We start from the raw sequence: 13,360 nt of genomic DNA, 5'->3' as shown, positions 1-13,360 counted from the left end.
CTGAAAACAACAAAAAAAGAATTGTTGAAAAGTTGAGGCCTAAATTAGTGATAGCTATCTAGAAAATTCAGCAAATTAACAGAAGAGACAATAGTGGCCTCCAGAAATGACAACTAAGAAATGTACACAAAGTGGATTAATCATAACATGGCTCCATGGCTCAGCTGTGAACAATCATTTATCTGGTCATAACGATGAAGCTTCTAGTGTTGACTTAATTAAAAAAAAAATGGCATAAAGCTTTTAGGAGAATGTGGGAAGGAGAAGAGGTCTGTAGGATGTGGTTAAAAAAAGAGCTAAATCCTCATTTTCTGTAGTAGGAAGTCAGTGGAGAATATTTAACACTGGAAAAAAAAATACACCCATATAAGCAGGCTATTTAGAAAAAGGGTTGAGAGTCATTGCATTTGAGCAGCAGAAATTAGGGGTGTGGAGGAGTGGGGCAAGGCCTGAAATCATGTATTTGGAGGGCTTAGCGTCTCATCATGTATCCAGATTGGCACCTGAAATAAGCAGGGTAAAAATGGAGTGACCGCTGCAGAGAACATGGTAACAACACAGTCCAAGTTCTGAGCAGGAGCACCCTGCTTTGGATAGTGTGCATATGGCGGTAGCAAAAGAACTTCCCTTTTCTGGTTCTTGGAAAATCACTTTTTACTCCATTTTCTTTTTGTCGGAACCTGTATACGCTGTGCTCAACTCAATTTTAATTTCAGCTCTTTTACTGAAAGAGCTTGGCCTAGCTCTCCCCAAACGCTGGAGAGGAAGGCAGGCTAGTGTATGGAATTCTGGTTTAGTCACTCACCAGCTTTTGCCTGGGCTAGATCCTTAAGCTCTGATTCCTCATTTGAAAATAGAGAAAACATTCCTTGTCTCATAGGAGGGTGTGAGGAATAAATAAATAATTTACTACATAAAGTGTCTGGTACGTAGTCATTACTGATATATTTAAACAAAAGAAGAGGTACACTGGATAACCCTTAGTCTAGGGCGGGCACCCCATAATGTAGGGGCCAGGCCCCACAGATGAACCATTCAGTAGGGGCAAGAGCTCTGGGAGGGGGGAATTTGGGGGGTGGTGGTGCAAATAATCCATGAAGTTTGCTGATTGTAGCAAAAGTTCTTACTGTATTTTTTTGAGTGTAGTGTCTTTTGATTAGACTGCAGGGTTCAGCAAACTTGTGGAGACCCAGATCCTGGAATGTTTTAGGCCTAAGGATCGATAAAGTGCTTAGCTTGCTGAGCTTCCAAGTCTAAACACAGAACAATTGCTCCCATCCCAGATAATGTGGAATAATGGATCCAGGGTTAATAGGATTATCTTTTACCCCAAGGCTCCTGTGTGCCTTGTGGTGATTGTTCATTTAAGCCAGGGACCTGGGATCAGGGCTCTAACTCTAGCTGTCTCATTCTCTGACTCAAAACTGAGCTCTTTACTAATGTCTTGCCAGGAGTAGGCTCACCTGCGGGTATGCTGGGCTGTGAATTTCTTAGGCTGTATTCTTGGCTCATTTTATGAACTTCTTTAGTTCTGGGTGGGATCTTTAAATCCTGGAGTTGGTCTGGAGTCAGGGCCTCACACAGTGCGAGTTACATTTGCCTCACACTTACTGGGAGCATGTGGGAGTTCATGAGGTCTAGGCAGACTCTCATTTGGTCTCTTTGTTAGAGTTTGGTTTGAGTGCTTCTGTGTCTGACTTCGCACAGAGGAGGAGGGGGATTAGTTGCCAGAGGCTATAAGGTATAGGGCCGGGGCGGGCAGGAATGATAGCAGAAAGAGATCATGTGGAGAATAGACCCTGAGGAAGAGGAAGGAGGTGGGTTGGCTCGGGGAGAGAAGTGAAACTACGTCTTGATGTCAAGCCAATGATCCTTGTGGGGTGGGAGGGGGTTCCCGGAGCAGAAGATGCAGATCACAGGGGTGTCCTGCTTTAAATGGGCACTGTACTGAAACTACAAGGAAGTGCATAAGTATATAGGGGGCTCAGGGACAAGGGGGCTGCAAGGAGACCCTGGGACCAGCTGAATGTATGATCCCCATAGGGTGATAGGAAGAGTTGGTTTAAGCCACTTAATAGAAAATTCTTATAAAGAAAAACCCGAAGTCTCTATTGTTGGTTTTAAATAACAAGCTCTGTTATTTATTTCTTATGTTTCTGCAAAGTACACTTGCAATCCAGAACTGTTCTTTCCCATTGCCTCATCTGTCAAAGGCCCAGTCACAGTGTTTGGAAGGAAGTGAAAAAAAGGAAGTGGAAAAAAAAAACAAAAACACAAACGCTTCTGAGCAGCTGCAGTGGATGGCTACAGCCCTATCACACAACTGAGGCCCTCCCGTCTCACAGCCCTGTAGGGCTGTAGTGGGTCAGAGGCAGCTGGGATCCCTAGGGCTGGTCTAAACCGAGCTTTTCAGGGGTCCATTGAAGGGATTACAGGAAGGAACATACAAAGTACAGACGAGCCTTGCAGCCACTAGAAAGTTTCCAAGCATCTACCTTCTCTGGGGATGCAGGGTTTCCTGTCTGTCTCTCTGCGGGCCTCTGCCCTGTTCTCTTTGTTGACCAGCTTCCTTTCCCTCTGCAGGGCCCCACCGGCCTGTCACCTGATCTCACGTGTGGCATTTGCTTCTCATCTTGTGCTCACTACCTTTCCTTTAAGCTCTGAGTCTACTGCCAACTGACTGTGGTCTTTTTTTTCATAGTTGCAATGTTGAAAGCATCTGACTGATCCAACTCCCTTATTTATGGGAGAGTTGCTTTTGTTTATTAATTAATTAATTTATATTGGCGTATAGTTGATTTACGATTTTGTGTTGTTTCTGGTGTATTGCAAAGTGATTCATATATATATATATTTTTTTCCTTTTTCATATTCTTTTCCATTATGGTTTCTTAGAGGATACTGAATATAGTCTTCTATGCTACACAGTAGGACCTTGTTATCTATCCATTTTATTTATAGTAATTTGTCTGCCAATCCCTAACTCCTAATTTATCCCTCCCTCCCTTACACCTTTTTCCTCTTTGTTAACAATAAGTTTGCCTTTGTGTCTGTGAGTCTTTTTCTATTTTGTAAATAAGTTCATTTGTATCATGTTTTTAAATTCCACATATAAGTGATATTATGTGATATTTGTCTTTCTCTGACTTACTTTACTTGGTATGATAACCTCTGGATCTATCCATGTTGCTACAGATGGCATTATTTCATTCTTTTTGATGGCTGACTAACATAGTGTTGTTTTGAACACTGGGGTGCATATATTTTTTCAAATTAGATATATGACTAGGAATGGGATTGCTGGATTATATGGTAAATCTACTTTTAGTTTTTCAAGGAACCTTCATACTGCTTTCCATAATGGCTCCACCAGTTTACATTCCTGTAACAGGGAAGAACCTTTGTATTCTAATATAAGTTAGTTATTAAAGGGATGTTGCCTATAAGCTTAAATTATGCATAATGGCTCATCTCAGGGAAACTTGCCTCCCAGATAATGAGTCTTAGGCTAAAATACTTCTGTCTAGCTCATAGGAAATATTCTGACAAGGCCCATCTGTGAATGACTTCAGGAAGGAAGGAAAGAACACATTCCCTCTGGAGGCTGACTGGGATCCAGAAGTGACCAGGAAATGATTGACTTTACTCTCTCCCCTTTTAGTGTAAAAGAAGCCTAAATTCTAACTCAGGCAAGATGGTTCTTTGGGACATGAGTCTACCATCTTCTCTGTCTGCTGGCTTTCTGAATGAAGTTGTTATTCTTTGCCACAACAACTCATCTCTTGATTGATCGGCCTGTCCTGTGGTGAGCAGCATGAGCTTGGACTCAGTAACATTCCCACCCACCCACAGTGTAGGAGGGCTCCCTTTTCTCCACAGCCTCTCCAGCATTCATTATTTGCGGACTTTCTGATGATGGCCATTTTGACTGGTGTGAGGTGACACCTCATTGTAGTTTTGAGTTGCATTTCTCTAATAATTAGCAATGTTGAACATCTTTTCATGTGCCCATTGGCCACCTGTATGTCTTCTTTACAGAAATGTCTATTTAGGTCTTCTGCCTTTTCAACTGGGTTGTGTGTTTTTTTTTTTATTTGTTTGTTTTATTATTGAGTTGTATGAACTGTTAGTATATTTTGGAAATTAAGCCCTTGTTGGTTACATCATTAGCAAATATTTTCTCCCAGTCTGAAGGTGGTTTTTTCCTTTCATTTATGGTTTTCTTTGCTGTACAAAAGTATATAAGTTTGATTAGGTCCCATATGTTTATCTTTGCTTTTTTTTTCTATTGCTTAGGAAGACCGACCTCAGAAAACACTGGTACTATGTATATCAGAGACTGTTTTGCCTGTGTTCTCTTCTAGGAGTTTTATGGTGTCATGTCTTGCATTTAAGTCTTTAAGCCATTTTGAGTTTATTTTTATGTATGGTGTGAGGGTGTGTCTAACTTCATTGATTTATATCAATATGGCTGTCCAACATTCCCAGTGCCGCTTGTCGAAGAGACTTATCTTTGCTCCATAGTATAGTGAGTTGCTTTAAAATCAAAGTTCTACCCTTTGTCCATAAGCAGAGGCCCAAGTATTGTAAGTGGGTAGCAGTAGGGTAGGCAGATAGAATGACTTGCCTATTTGAGTAATATGGGAGGTCTGCAAGCCATCTTCCAAAGGATTTAGAAAACAATAAAGGGACCTCACATTTCCTCACTAGTCTGCAGAATACTGTGGCCAGAGTGCACGGTGCACGGGGAGGAAAGACAGCAGGGTTGGTCTTTGCCTGGGTCACGGGGACACAGAAATCCATTCAGTCTCTTCAGACAGATTACAAGGTGTATTAACCATTTATCACTGAAGGTTTGGCCTAGGGCAAAAGACAAGTTATGAGAGGCTGGCCAGAGAGAGATGGAGAGTAGGGGCCTCCTTCATGTAAATGAGGCAGGCAGGTAAGCAGTTTCATTGTTCTCTGGCCCTGGGGGCACTTTGCTCCTGTTTCCTGGAGAAGGTTCTTTATTGGCAGGCTCCCAGATAGCCACAAGCTCAGCTGTGTTTGCAGGCAGTAATTCTTCCTGGCCTGGTTCACTTTCCCCACAGTGACTCTGGCTCTTGGTTGTTTTGTTGGTATTAATTACAGACAGCAGCAAAGTGCACAGGTGCCACAAATGATTTTTTGTTTTTCTATCTCGCTTGATTCCTTTGTTGTTTGCTCTGTTCTGCCATGAATCTTTGTGAGATTTTGACATTTGCACCCCTCAAATGGCTCACTTCAACTTCAGTTTCATCTGATGTCAGTTCCCAGCATCTGTGCTTCCATCTGTGCTTCCTCTTATTTCTCTTAGCATCTCAGGGTCTCTTTCTTCTGGACAATATCCTTGTGTAACACCATTCCTCTCTTCATTGGATTTTTCACTTTTTCCCTCTGTACCAATTCTTACTCATGCATCCCCCCTCCCCAAAGCTTGATTAGGGGAACTCATTTTCTCATCCTGGTTCTTGTTTAAGCCTTGGCCTAAGCTGAGTGTGCGGAGAAGGCAATGGCACCCCACTCCAGAACTCTTGCCTGGAAAATCCCATGGATGGAGGAGCCTGGTGGGCTGCAGTCCATGGGGTCGCTAGGAGTCGGACACGACTGAGGACTTCACTTTCACTTTTCACTTTCATGCATTGGAGAAGGAAATGGTAACCCACTCCAGTGTTCTTGCCTGAAGAGTCCCAGGGACGGGGGAGCCTGGTGGGCTGCCGTCTATGGGGTCGCACAGAGTCGGACACAACTGAAGCGACTTAGCAGCAGCAGCAGCATGCTGAGTATGAGTATGAAATATGAAAAACCTGGGTGCCCCAAACTCTACACTTGTTTCCACTAGAAATGTTACATGTGGTGAGCAAGGGTGTGGGTGAGGGAGGGGCTGGGGTAGGAGAGGAGTGTTAGAGGAATGGGCAGAGTTCTCCACTCCTGGGAGTTTGTGTGGTATGATAGTTCTGCAGAGAGCCTGCCAAGACTGTTCAAAAGCCCGAGAAATTTGGAAACTCTTTGACTGCAATTTGACTTCTTAAGACTGTGTCTTAAGGAAATAACTATGGATTTCCCCCATAGTTTTAAGGAGATGGGAATACCAGCCCACCTACGTGCCTCCTGAGAAATCTATATGCAGATCAAGAAGCAACAGTTAGAACTTGACATGGAACAACAGACTGGTTCAAAATTGGGAAAGGAGTATGTCAAAGCTGTATATTGTCACCCTGCTTATTTAACTTCTATGCCGAGTACATCATGTGAAATGCTGGACTGGATGAAGCACAAGCTGGAAACAAGATTGTAAGGAGAAATATCAATAACCTCAGATATGCAGATACCACCACCCTTATGGCTGAAAGGGAAGAGAACTAAAGAGCCTGTTGGTGAAGGTGAAAGAGGAGACTGAAAAAGGTGGCTTAAAAGTCAAAAAATTAAAAAAATGAGGATCATGGCATCTGGTCCCATCACTTCATGGCAAATAGATGGGAAACAATGGAAACAGTGACAGACTTTATTTTCCTGGGCTTCAAAATCACTGCAGATGGTGACTGCAGCCATGAAATTAAAAGACGCTTGCTCCTTGGAAGAAAAGCTATGACAAAACTAGACAGTGTATTAAAAAGCAGAGACATTACTTTGCTGACAAAGGTCCATATAGTCAAAGCTATGGTTTTTCCAGTGCTCATGTATGGATGTAAGAGTTGGACCATAAAGAAGGATGAATGCTGAAGAATTGATGCTTTTGAGTTGTGGTGTTGAAGAAGACTCTTGAGAGTCCCTTGGACTGCAAGGAGATCAAACCAGTTAATCCTAAAGGAAATCAACCCTGAATATTCATTGGCAGGACTGATGCTGAAACTCCAATACTTTGGCTACCTAATGTGAAGAGCTGACTCATTGGAAAAGACCCTGATGCTGGGAAAGATTGAAGGCAGGAGGAGAAGGGGACGATAGAGGATGAAGTGGTTGAATGGCATCACTGACTCAATAGATATGAGTTTGAGCATACTCTGGGAGTTGGTGAAGGACAGGAAAGCCTGGTGTGCTGCAGTCCATGGTGTCACAAAGAGTTGGACATGACTGAGCGACTGAACAGCAACAACAAATCTGTAATTTGAAAAAAAAAAAAAGAGTTGAAGATGACTTAATTGTTCAGCTTTTGGGTTCAGAGGCATATACTTTTAATATGATTATTAAACCATGACTTTATTGGATCTTTGTAAGAAGTCCAGATAACAAAATAAAACCAGGAAGGGTGTGTTATCTATAGTTATCTTGGCTGGACAAGAGAGGGTAACTTTTTTCCCTCCTTTTGACAGCTACATTTTCTAAAATTTCAAGATTAAACATACATTTCTTTGGCACTAAGAAAAACAAAGTATGGGGAGGGAGGAGGGAGGAGGGTTCAGGATGGGGAACACATGTATACCTGTGGCGGATTCATTTTGATATTTGGCAAAACTAATACAATTATGTAAAATTTAAAAATAAAATAAAATTAAAAAAAATAAAATAAAACTATCAATGAAAAAAAAAAAAAGAAAAACAACAATTACTTTAAAAACAAACACTAGCCACCCAGACACAATAATAACATACAGGATGAAACTTTAGATTCAGTTAAAAATGTTCCCCAATAAGTTTAGGAATTGAATTCACATTTGTAACATTATAAAGAATTTACTATAGGTCAGAGGGAGACTGTGAGCCAGTTGGATGTATTTGTTGATGGAAATCGGTTGTCCACAAACCTTAGCTAAACATTAGACTCAGGGCCAGAACTAATGCTTTCTTACTCTTGCTTTTCTTACCAATAATAGCAAGTAGCATGAGGATTAAGTGATTGTAGAAGAGTTTGCTTTGCTTAATCTGCAGCTCACTCTGAAATTGCTCAGCTCCAGAAGGGGTAGGTCTGGGTGAACAGATGGCCAAGTTGAACCCTGGGAAGGAGGCTGGAGTTCTGGAAGGGGCTCTGAAGTGGCCGGAGTGACCACGGATGGGAGGAGCAAGGGTGTTTTTCCTCCTGTGTGTATTAACATGTGTGCCTCTGATGCTTAGCCGATAACTTCGCTTTGCTTTTTTTTTTTTCCCCTTCCTGCAGGCAGTGTAGAGTGAATTGTGCTGAGATCTGCAGAGAGCAGCCCAGGGAGAAGCAGTGAAGTTGTAGACTGCAGCTGAAATGAACTGGCCCACGTGAGCCTGCCCAAGCCCTGGGGCAAGGCCTGTGTCCTATCGCTGAGGTAAGAGCCCTCAAATCCTAGCCTGGGGACCAAGAAGGTAAAATGCCTCCTGGGGTGCTGGATGGGGTGTTGGACACTTCATCCTCTCAAGAGCAGGAGATAAAGGCCACTTGTTTCTGGTTCAAACCATCAGCTTCTATTTCAGCCCAACCAGGGGCAAGGTCATTTGGTGGCCTAAGAGGTTTTGATTTTTTAGGGCAGGTCTTCTGGACTCTTAACAGAAAGTTGTGTTTTCTCAATTGCGGGTGAAATTTGAACTCCCAAGGGAATGAATTTATCCTTCAGATAAGACTGCACCAAGCTCAGGGAATGCTTAACATTGGTGCACCAGCTCTGTTCTGCTGGGGAAGTTGAGTTTTTAGGAAACACTACCTCACCCCCACCCCCCAAGGAATATAGTGACAGAAATTACCTGGAGAGGTTATTGCAAAATAGTCCACTAAGCTTCCTAAAAAATTACTTAAATTACTTAGATATGTTCTGATTATAAAAGTAAAATGGAGAAATAATGACGAGGAAGAAAAGAAGACACGGAAGAAAAGAAAACACGCCTGAAACCCTAACAGAGCTTCAGGTAGTTTCCATTAAAATTACTCTTTAGGCCTCCAGGGCATGTTGGCTCTTCCTGCGTGGAGGCAGAGGGGGGAGGCGGAGGGAATACTCAAAAGCTAGGAGAACTCACCTCCCCTCTGGAGGCTATCCTGAGCTGATTTTAAATATTCCGGAATTTTGCAAATTGGTTGTTAAAAATTGGCGACTTGAAATTGGCTACAGTGGGAAAACTGACACCACTGAAATTAGCCAAGGCTGCAAACGAGGGACGTTTTGCTTTGGAGATTCTGATGGACCTCCCCCGCCCCCACTCCTGCCCCCCACGCTGGGAGGCACAGGACAGGTCACTTCACTTGTGTATCCCTCCGCTTCCTCCCCTGTGAACTCTAAGTGCTTCATAATCATTAATTGAATAAATGACTGAGTTTCTGTTCTTACTATCCCATAAAGTGAGTCCCATAAGAGTGAAAATGAAATGTTTTGCATGTTGTAAATTTTCCTGCCCGTGGAGGGGAGGGGCTTTAATTGATTGGTAAGCCTTTGGTTTATTGATGGAGACAAACTGGCTGGAACTTCTCCTTTTGGCTCTTGCTTCTGGGGAAATCTGTGAATTACTAACACCCTTTCATCCGGGCTGATGAAAGCTCTCCATTTATGGACCAACATCTGGGGCAAATTTCCTTCCTGGAAAAATCAAGAAATCAAGAGAAGTGTGAAAAGGAAGCCCGGGCGCTGCTGGACCTGAGAGCCAGGGTTGAAATCAGAGCTTTAGACTCACAGGCTCTGATGCGGGGAGGAGGGGGCGTTGGGGTTAGAGAGGAGCAGGGGCACTTCCTGCCGAATGTGAAACTTAAACAAAGGCTCTTTCTTCCAGGCCCTGCTGTCAGCAGATTAGAACTAATTAAATTAGCATAATGGAACCCCAACCTCTGCCCTCTCCCTCGCTTTCTGAACCTTCTGGCTCCTTTTCGCCACCTCCTTTAAGTAGCCTGCAAGAGGGGATGGGGAGAAGGCAGGGCACCAGGGTACTGTGTAGAACTGTAGTTTGGAAAATTACAGAAGTAGAAAGGACTGTAGAGGCCATCTGGTCCCACACTTTCATTTTAAAGAAGCCTGGTCCCACAGCTGTGGTTAGCAGTTGTAGTTGCTGAGGAGAAGGTGTGTGCTCCAGGGGAGGGAGGGACACCGGTTGTGAGAGGGTGCTGCTCCCGAGGCCATGTGCTCACTGAGCCTTGTCTGCACCTGGCAAGGGCACAGGTGGGTGTCCTCCAGGTGCCAGCCCTGCCTCCCCCCGCCCCCAGACCCTCATCTGTATCTGACAAGCCCTTCTGGTACGCTTAGAGTTAAGTCCTCTTCCTTCATCAGGAGCTTGGCTTTCTAGGTCAGTGAAACAAGCTGAGAAGATGTTATCTGAGGCCCTTTTAAGGTATATATATATACACTTGGAAGGGTAGAGAAGGGCGTTGATTGAGCTCATGGTGGCGTCAGGTGCCCTGCTTCTGTTTTGGAGATACTTGATATAGGTTTGAGCCAGGCTTCACAGTAGCTGCATGATTACCTTGTCTTTCTGACTCAGTTTCCTCGTTTGTAAACTGGGCTGAATAACACCTACCTTGAGTGAAGGTTAATAATTATAATTTTTTTTTTCCTTTTGCTTGCTTAGTCTCTATGTCACATCCTATTCCTCTGAGACCCCATTGACTGTAGCCCGCCAAGCTCCTCTGTCCATGGGTTTTCCCAGGCAAGAAGACTGGAGGGGGTTGCCATTTCCTTCTCCAGGGGATCTTCCCAACCCAGGGATTGAACCTGGGTCTCCTGCATTGCAATCAGATTCTTTACCACTGAGCCACCAGGGAAACCCAGATTAATGATTATTTTTATAATGTTCTGCCCACAAGGTAGCTGCTTATTAGATGACAACCATCACGTTTTTCCCATGCAACTTTATTGAGATATAATTGAGAGAAAAAAACCTGCATATATTTAAGTCGTGAAACTTAGTGAGTTTTGACATATGCATAAACTTATGAAATTTTCCACACAAATCAGTGAACATAACCATTATCCTCCCGTTTCTTCCTTCACCTAATCCTTCCCTTCTGCCCCCTCTGTGTCCTGCCTCCCATCCCTGCTGCTGCTGCTGCTAAGTCGCTTCAGTCGTGTCCGACTGTGCGACCCCATAGAAGGCAGCCCACCAGGCTCCACCGTCCCTGGGATTCTCCAGGCAAGAACACTGGAGTGGGTTGCCATTTCCTTCTCCAATGCATGAAAGTGCAAAGTGAAAGTGAAGTCGCTCAGTCATGTCTGACTCTTAGTGACCCCATTGACTGCAACCTACCACGCTTCTCCATCCATGAGATTTTCTAGGCAAGAGTATTGGAGTGGGGTGGCATTGCCTTCTCCAGCCTCCCATCCCTAGACAACCATTAATCTGCTTTATTGCTGTAAATTGGTTTGCATTTTTTAGAACTTTACATAAATTGCATAATACAGCATATTTTCATCTTACACTCACCATAAGTATTTTGATACTTATCTGTGCTTGTGCATCAGTAGTTCTTTCCTTAGGAGAAGGCAATGGCAACCCACTCCAGTACTCTTGCCTGGAAAATCCCATGGACGGAGGAGCTTGGTAGGCTGCAGTCCATGGGGTCGTGAAGAGTCGGACACGACTGAGCGACTTCACTTTCACTTTGCACTTTCATGCATTGGAGAAGGAAATGGCAACAGACTCCAGTGTTCTTGCCTGGAGAATCCCAGGGACGGGGGAGCCTGGTGGGCTGCCGACTATGGGGTCGCACAGAGTTGGACACGACTGAAGCAACTTAGCAGCAGCAGCAGCTATTCAGATCTTTTGTTCATTAAATGAAATTGGACTGTCTTCTTGTGATTGGATCGTAAAAGTTCTTTATATATTCTACAGACCAGTGTTTTTAATTGGAGACTTTGCAAATATATTTTCTAATTCTGTGACTTCCTTTTGGTGGGAAGCAGTAACACATTAGCAATTACAATTCAGTTGAATAGTGCTGTGCTCAGGGAGTACAAAGGAAGATCAGTAATCTTAGGATGCGAAGTCAGGGAATCTTTCAGGAGGTAAAGGTATGTGAATTGGGGCTTAAAGGAAATTATACGTTAGCTAGGCAGGAGAAGGGCAGTGTAGGTAGGAATTTGTATGTGCAAAGGCATGGATATGTGCAACATCATGGTGCAGGCCCAATTGTAAGCCATTTGATTGGAGCCCTGGGGTTTGGCAAGTGGAAGAATGTGGTGTGGGCTGGAATCCCAGATGCCCTCCTACTGGCTGTGCACCTCTTTTATTTATTTATAACTTTTAATTTTGAAACAATTATAGGTTCAGTTGTAGTTGCAAAGATAGTACAGAGAGGTCTAGTGTATCCTTCAGTTTCTTCCCCTGGTTTCATCTTACACAATTATAGTACAGTATCAAAACCAGGAATCTGGGTACAGCTGTGTGTGGAACAATGTCTCATTTTCTCACATGTTTAGATTAGTGGAGCCACCTCTGCAATCAAGGTACAGAACTATTCCACACAGAGGTCTCCCTCATGCCACCCATTCATTGTTATGCTGGGTTGGCCCTTTCTCGCTTTTCTCATCCCTATAATTTTGTCATTTTCAGAGTGTTCTGTAAATAGAGTCATATAATATGCAATCTTCTGAGACTGGCTTGTTTTCATTCATCAGAATGTACTTCAGGTCCCTCCAGGTTGTTGAGAGTACCAATAGTTAGCTCTTTTTTTTTTTAATGATGGGTGTTATTCCATTGTATGAATGTGTCAGTTTCACTATTGACCCATTGAAGGACATTTGGGTTGTTTCTAGTTTTTGACTATAACAGATTCAACTGCTGTAAGCAGTTTTGCACAAGTTTTTATATGAACATCAAATTTTATTTTTCCAAAAAAAAGAAACTCCCCAATTTGTGTGTGTGTATTTTTCCAGGATAAATGCTCAGGAGGGCAGTTGCTGAGTTGTATGGCAAGTGTGTTTTTAATTTTTTAAGGAACTGCCTAACTATTTTCTAGAGTGACTGTATGGTTTTCTGTCCCCACCGGCAATGTAGGAAAGATGTACTTTTCCACCTCATCAGCATTTGCAGCATCCTTTTTTATTTATTTTATTTTTCATTGGAAAAAAGCACTCTAGTTCATCAATTTGAACACAAACATTTCTTCAAAAATTAAGAAAAAAAAAGCTTTTTATTTTACATTGGAGTATAGCCAATTAACAATGTGACAGTTTCAGGTGAACAGCAAAGGGACTCAGTCATACATACACATGTATGCATTCCCTCTCCAAGTCCCCTCCCATCCAGGCTGCCATGTAATATTGAGCAGAGTTCCGTGTACTATACAGTAAGTCCTTGTTGATTATCTATTTTAAATATAGCAGTGTGTACTTGTCCATCCCGAACTCCCTACTGAATGAAGTAAATCAGACAGAGAAAGAGCAGTGTTTTATGACAGCCCTTATATGTGGAATCTAAAAAGAAATGATACAAATGAACTTACAAAACAGAAAGAGACTCTCAG

General features: G+C 43.0%; 1 protein-coding gene across 1 annotated transcript in view; it reads left to right on the top strand.

Annotated features, from left to right (window-relative positions):
* Window positions 1-13,360, top strand: part of ST6GAL1 (ST6 beta-galactoside alpha-2,6-sialyltransferase 1) — a 150,597-nt gene that overhangs the window by 36,053 nt on the left and 101,184 nt on the right. Inside the window, exon 2 of the mRNA XM_061413281.1 lies at window positions 8,114-8,252. The gene's annotated coding sequence lies outside the window, so the exon portion shown is untranslated. The remainder of the gene's footprint in view (window positions 1-8,113; window positions 8,253-13,360) is intronic.

This window comes from Bos javanicus, chromosome 1 (genome assembly GCF_032452875.1).
Source record: "Bos javanicus breed banteng chromosome 1, ARS-OSU_banteng_1.0, whole genome shotgun sequence".
In the NCBI taxonomy this organism is placed as follows: Eukaryota; Metazoa; Chordata; class Mammalia; order Artiodactyla; family Bovidae; genus Bos; species Bos javanicus.
Note: the sequence above shows the minus strand (reverse complement) of the source record. Positions and strands in the feature narration are given on the sequence as shown.